The sequence below is a fragment of the Bidens hawaiensis genome, unplaced genomic scaffold, assembly GCF_021521415.1.
Source record: "Bidens hawaiensis isolate Kalapana, Puna unplaced genomic scaffold, B.hawaiensis_p1.1 tig00084912_1, whole genome shotgun sequence".
NCBI classification, from domain to species: domain Eukaryota; kingdom Viridiplantae; phylum Streptophyta; class Magnoliopsida; order Asterales; family Asteraceae; genus Bidens; species Bidens hawaiensis.
This window is the reverse complement of record NW_027504129.1, coordinates 8,386-15,924: the sequence shown is the minus strand read 5'-3', so window position 1 is coordinate 15,924 and position 7,539 is coordinate 8,386. Positions and strand designations below refer to the sequence as shown.

The 7,539-nt window shown below is 34.2% G+C and overlaps 1 pseudogene; it reads left to right on the top strand.

Annotated features, from left to right (window-relative positions):
• Positions 1 to 1,433: 1,433 nt before the first annotated feature.
• LOC143607675 (receptor-like protein EIX1) lies at positions 1,434 to 4,077 on the top strand (annotated as a pseudogene).
• Positions 4,078 to 7,539: the final 3,462 nt, after the last annotated feature.

Here is a 7,539-nt window from a genome sequence, read left to right as displayed (position 1 = left end):
CACCAGTTCAACACCAATTTCATGTAATGCATTTGTAACCTTTAGTGAACAACCATAGAAGTTATGAAACCCGATGATCCGAAGAAAGATCGTCATTTGAAATATAATTTTATATTTTGGCTAAGAAAGGTTATGTGAATCCTTAGTTTATATAGGATCCATGCATACGTAACAACATTTGAAAATTTGTGTTTCTTCATTTCGGGGAAGTTCGTTGTTCTTTTCTACCTATTTTACTTCATGTCGACAATAACGTGTCGCGTGCTTAAGTTAACAACATATAAAATCATCAGTTATATGATAACAACCTAAGTAATTAATTTATTTAGTGCATATTATAATTCAAATTGGTAGTTGTGTATATGTTAAGATTCTTCCAAACTATATATTTAATCATTTGCATCTCTACTTTTCACAATTAACTAATCAAATCAAATATGATGAAGTTCAGTTAGTCGAGAAATAAGAAATTGAAGAACGGTACGTTGTATTCTTTTAAGTTTTAACCGTCAAGCAGCTGCAACTACCACGTAATTAAGTCATCACACTTGAAGTCTTTTTCGTATAGAAATTATGGTAATGGCATGCTTGTAATTTTGAGTGGTTTAAATCTAAGCTGGCCGGTTAACTATAATATTTAATATGTTTTGAACTATATTGTTTAATATAATTTAAAACTCAAATTCGTTAATTTCCAAGAATTTTCAACACACTTTTCGTAACATTTTATACATTGATTGTTTATAATACCATTTCTATAACATTTTTATACCAACTACCACCCGTCACGTTCATTGCTACCTACAGGCTACAACATCATCATAACCACCAACCTCCACAACAGTCCCCATCACTTTTCACAGTAAAGGTTTCTAAAGATTCATGAAACACTACAAAATAAAGGGCTATCACCTGACACCTAGCGTTCGTCGGCCAGTGTTCCATCAATAAAGGCGGTTAACAACGAAAAGCTGTGATCAATAACAATCGTCAGATTTTGCTACTGAATTTTTTCATATTCGTCACACTACCGACGTATAACAACAATGCATTTTTAGTGATGGGGGATCTTCGCGAAAATGATCGATCTATGGTAGATTGAAAAAAAAAAAGCTATTTCCAAATCGGATTCGGAGCCCAATATATCATAGAGCCAATTTATAAAATGTTTTGGCAACTAGTTCTACAGTTGGGACTATTTTGTATGTAAATATATATATTAATATATGACCTTTGATGGAACAATATTGGACGATTGTTATTGTCAAAAAATAACAATGTTATTGTCAAAAAATACTATGAGAGTGGCCTTTTTGTTTTTTCTTTTTCACTTATGGTTATTGTTATAAAAAACATCTTCTTGATAACAAAACAAGCTATATGAGTATATGTTCATTTAAGTTACCCATTTCAATTCATAGATAATATATATGATGCATGTTCTTGTTTCTAGTTTGCTGCTATGCATATTATTTGTGAGTGGTGGTTTGGGCCTCAAAGAAGACACCGATATAAGCTCCTGCATTGAGAAGGAGAGGCAAGCTCTACTCGATGTTAAAGCCAACCTAACTGACTCATTTGGATATCTCAATGATTGGGGGAGCGAAGGAGAAAAAACGGATTGTTGCAAATGGACGGGTGTCACTTGTAACAACCACACTGGCCATGTGATTAAACTTGATCTTGCCTTTTATCTTTCAGGTATCACAGGTAAAATTAGTGTGTCGTTACAAGTGCTAACTCAGCTACGGTACCTTAATTTAAGCCGTGTTGATTTCCAAACCAATCATTTACCAACACTTTTGGGTTCCATGTCCAGCTTACAATATTTGGATATTTGTAGCGCGAATCTCAGCGGACCTATTCTGCACCAGCTTGTAAATCTCTCCAACTTGCTTCATCTTGATCTTAGCCATAACTTTTTGTCGCGTTCCATCCCTTTTTCCTTTGGAGATTTGGCTTCTCTTACCTATTTAGACCTCTCACAGAATCAGCTAGAAGGTCTAATTCCAAAATCGTTTGGACTTCTTTATCTTTAGTTAAACTAGATTTGTCACAAAACCTCCTTAGTTGGTCATTGCCAAGCTTTGGTGGATGTTCTTCCTTGACTAGCATGTCTCTTGCTCACAATATGTTAAATGGAAGCATGCCTGACTTCACACAATGCACATCCTTGAAGTACTTAGACCTTTCTAACAACTTTTTAAGTGGAAACATGCCAAACAGTGTGGGCCAACTTTCAAATCTGAAACATCTTATTGTTGGTCAAAATTCCTTATATGGAAACATTCCCAACTTCATAGGATGTCATTCCCTTTCGGTTTTAGACCTCCTAATAATAATTTGTTCGGTAATGTACCGGACAGTTTGGGTCAGGTTTCAAGTCTTAGATTTCTCGACTTTTCATCCAACTCTCTTGAAGGTGTTATCTCAGATATTCATTTTTTGAATCTCACACAACTAGATTATTTGGACTTGTCTTTCAATTATGTAACATTAGACTTAAGATTTCATGGGAGAGTCCCCTTTCCAATTATCAACAATAAAACTGCAATCCTGCAAGCTGGGACCTAGGTTCCCAATTTGGATTAAATACCAAAACAATTTTACGCATCTTGATATTTCTAATGCTGGAATATCAGATAGCACCCCTGACTGGTTTTGGGACTTACCGACTGGATTGAAGTTCCTAAACGTCTCTTCAAATCAAATAAAAGGTGTGCTACCCAATATGGTGTCTTCCTTTCTTGGATATCCAGGAATAGATTTGAGTAATAACCATTTCGAAGGACAGGTACCGTCATTGCCTTCTAAACTAGCGGCATTAAACCTCTCTAGAAACAGCTTCTCGGGAACACTTTCTTTCTTGTGCAGCTTTGAAGGTGCTTTAACTTTTCTTGATCTTTCCAGCAATTCATTTTCAGGGAGCCTGCCTGATTGTTGGATGAGATTCCGAGAAAAGCTAGTCATTCTAAATTTATCAAATAACAATCTGTCTGGAGATATTCCTTTTTCTTTGGGAATCTTGTCTAGCCTGGAGGCATTGTATTTGCGAAAAATTGCATTTGTTGGTGAAGTGCCAATGTCCTTGAAAAATTGCACAAGACTAAGGTTTGTGGATCTTGGGGAGAATAAGTTATCTAGCGTTATACCAGAATGGATAGGAGAAGAACTTTCAATGTTATATGTTCTTGTATTTGAATCCAATAAATTTTATGGGAGGTTACCTTCTAACCTATGTTGGTTGCATAATCTTCAAGTCCTTGATGTGTCCAATAATGTATTATCAGGTGATATTCCTAGGTGCTTAGATAACTTCACATATATGGCTAGAAAAGGCTCTAGAGATGATGTGATTAGCCATTCTTATTCTTATTATATTGGATATATGCCCAAAGGATTTCGAATAATAGGTATCGCATGTCCTAGTGAAATGGGATGCAACATGCTCCCCCTTGAAGAAGCCCAATTATTAGACAGTGCATTGGTAACATGGAAAGGAACACAACGGTCGTTTGGAAGAAGTAGTCTACAGCTATTGAAGAGCATTGATCTTTCAAGAAACAATTTATCCGGAGAAGTTCCGTATGAGATTACTAGTCTTTATGAATTGATTTCACTAAATCTTTCCTTTAACAAACTACATGGAGAAGTCCCGAAAGATATGGGTCGGTTAAAATCTCTGGAATCTCTTGACTTGTCAAGAAATGAGTTCACTGGACATATTCCTTGGAGTTTGGCACAGTTAAATTTTCTAAGTTACCTTGACCTCTCTTACAATAACTTGCCAGGAAGTATACCAACCGGGTCTCAACTCCAACGTTTCAATTATACCTCCTACAGTGGTAACCCCCAACTTTGTGGACCTCCACTTACACCAAGATGTGAGTTTCCACCTCCACCGGGAAAGAAAGACGTTGAAGAAGATGAAGACGGCTCTTGGAAATCATATTACACAGGTATGTACGTTGGATTCGCATTTGGATTTTTGGGAATATGTGGTGCTTTAACTTTAAACTGTGCGTGATTGTAGATATTTCTCTTTTGTATATATTGACTCATGTGGTAGCACGTTTTAATTTGCAATCTTAAAAAGAAAAGTTAGCATGGTGTCATCTCGTTTTGTCATAGTTTTCCCCGTTTCGATTCATTTTTGAAAAAAAGAAAATACTAAACATGTTTGTGTTTATTTTTATTATTTTAAATAACAACAAAATTACAATAATAACTTTAAAAAAAGTATTTTATTAAAATGCAACAATTTATTAATACAAATATATAATTCATTATTTAACCCTCTCAACTCATACAAATGCTCCAAATGCTTGATGAGATTCTATCAAAGGTTGTTGTGGCTTGTTTGAGTGATTCAACAAAAATTTTGATAGCGTGAGAAATACAAACTACAATTGCTTCATAGAATGATGAGAGACACTACAATCTCCCTAGCGCCGATAACTTATTGTAGAAGATGATTAACTTTTGAAGTTTAACTTAGTTTAGTTAACTTTACCAACCTAATTAAATTAAAAACCAATATGATTATGGTAGAATTTTATGACTAGTTAACTGGATTTTGTTTATGATTGTTATGTTTTTCGAAACAAATCTGAAACAGTGAAAGTCGGTGTTAAGCCTGCTGTGGGCTCGAAACAGTCATGCAACAACCCACCAGGACTGGAATGCGCCATAACTGATAGTAAACACGCATAACTGGCTAGCCCTTATCAAGTTAGTATCAAAGTTTACAGATTTTTTTATAGTTTTGTGCTGATACTAAATGGGTTGTACTTTTATATTAAACGAGCTAGTAATGTTTCCGTTTATAATGCAAAGAAATATTGTTTTGTCGTTATGACATTTAACTACCCGGCCACCGAGTAGTGGCGAGGCTTGGGTTTAGTCACAGATGTGACTGAAGTCACGGACCCAACACCTCGGGATGACCGTGCTCGATACTTATAAATATTTCCAGACAAAATCGCGAATATTTACCCTACTAAGTGAGAAAACGGCAGTGACCAGGACCTGGGGTCACTTTGTAACAAATTAAACTGTCAACTATTTTTACTTATAAATGGGTTGTACTTTGTAACAAATTAAACTGTCAACTATTTTATGCCAAATTCTAAAGCTATAAAGGTAAAATTAGTTGATACAGTTTTTGAAATGCAAAAATAAGTTTTTCTAATGCTTCAAGACTAAAAAGAGTCTTTTGTGTACATTATTACCAGGTGGATTTATGCCCGAATGACAGTTCTATTGTTTGTATTCACAAGCACTATTAAAAGGTGAAATTCTCTAAAACAAGGGGATTTTCTGTTTTTTTTTTAATAAATATAGTAATTATTGCTAATTCTATTAGTAACTGTAGAACGAATTTTTTTTCCTGCTTGCGGTACCCAATGGCCATATATAGCCTCGCAAAACGAGCAGGTGGGGTTGGATGGGGTAACGGGTCAAAACGGGTTATTAGCATAATGAGTTCGGATCAAAATGGGTTGTTTTAAATGTATCCATTCTGTTTGGATTAATACAAGTTGTTTTGTGTGCAGGGTATTTTTGAGTCGTGTTTGTGGCATAAATTGGGGTCACGCTCAGAATAGTAAATCAGATTTCGTCTGAGCCTTGGATGTTGTCGACAACAAAGTCCAAAATGGGGTCGGATGATGAATAAGGAGAATATTCGTGAAGGCATAATTGAATACTATATTGGGCTACAAGAATATGAAGAGAGTTATATTAGGAGTTGGGCATGATTATTTTCGCCCAGCTAATCTAGTGTTGGGCTTTTGTTACTAGAGTTGTCAATTGATTCGTATGAGTATGAATTTAGGGTAAATATGAGATGGATAGTGTATGTTGTTTTTCTAGGTTCTTTCCCTTTACCGAAAAAGAAAGATAGTACCATTTGGGTGTGAGTCATTTTCGAGTGTATATAGATTTCATTGGGTTGGATTATCGTGAAAAGGGGAAGTAAATGTATTTATAATAGATTTATGGGCGTGTTCAATCTTTGTATTAATTGTTTCGTAGCTTTTGGCCATCTTCGAGTATATTACTTTTTGAATGGGTAATCAAGTTAGATGTATGTTTAAAATCATTTTGACTTAACAAGAACTGAGCAGTGGTATGGTATTGGGGTAATAACAAGTTACAAACACCATATTTTGTTCTATTTGATTGTAAAGTGTAAACAAAATGCAGTCCAGTTGCTATGTTGAATTGAAATATGTGAGTTTATGTTAACAATTTGTATCTATTTGGTGCTAAATTGATGATTACATTTGAACCACCTAATGCAGCATAGTTACTATTCATGAACCCGTCGTATTAAAGAACATTATTCTTCAACAAGTAACGTATGCTTTGAGTTTTTAGACAATTATATTTTCATATAATTGTATTGTTGTGTTAGTGTAGGTGTTATATTCTACTTTGATCTATTTCTTTATGTTTTATGTGTGTTTGTTAGAAAATTAAAAGAGTTTATAATTTATAACATTAAATTGCCCGTCCAATGGACGGGTATAAAACTAGTTAAGTGGTAGCCTTTAAACAACAACCCAAGGCATCGATGTACATATCCTTACGACCATAAAACCCATCAAACAAACCCACCTCCCATGATTCGGAAAAGGGATCATAAGTCTCGCGATTAAAAGGACCATACTTCCCTTTATTTGTCATAAAACACAATGACGTGACCAATTCGAGACCATTGTATACCCCGACGCTTCCAGATATCCCAACTATTTCTTCGTCAGCATCAAGGTCAATCTGTGAAGAACAACAATTGTGGTATCGTTAAAGCCTTCTTTAAATTATCGTACGGTGTTCTTATCTGACATATCAATGATATTTATATCAATTATTATATTAACGGACGCATAAACTTAAATAAGGATTTTAAAATTACTTTAATCAAATGATGACAAACTATAAATTTGATAAAGCGCTGTTCGCTAGAGGTGCAATTTAAAAATCCGTGTATAAAAAAAACATGTAAACAATCAAAGGTCGCATTCTAAATTATACATATGCTTCAATTGTGTGACCAAAATACTCTTTTAGGTGACTACAAACTTTAAACAATAACTGATTGATAGTTATAGTTCAATTAAACTTCTTAAAATAACCAACCCATATGTCCAGGCATAGAATTGAACTACAAGATTGTCATAGACATAGTGAGAGACGAAAATTGTCACTAGAAGTTAAGTGTAGGTGACTAAAGAAAACAAAACCCAATATTCAAACCTTTTACACACATGTAAAAATGAACAAGACTTTATAATAGTTATTTTGAGAAAATCAATATAATTAAGAACTCGTGATATTGAGTTAAATATCAATCATTTGTTTGTACTTCTAGTCTTCTACCGGATTAGCCATACATGACAAAATATCATACATTCTTTAGCCAGTCAATTTAATTCCTAGAAAACCAATTTAGGTTCTCCAAATTTTACTAAAATTTTGATTTCTGTATTAAAGTTGTTTTATATAATAATATATAGTTCGTTAATTCAATATTAA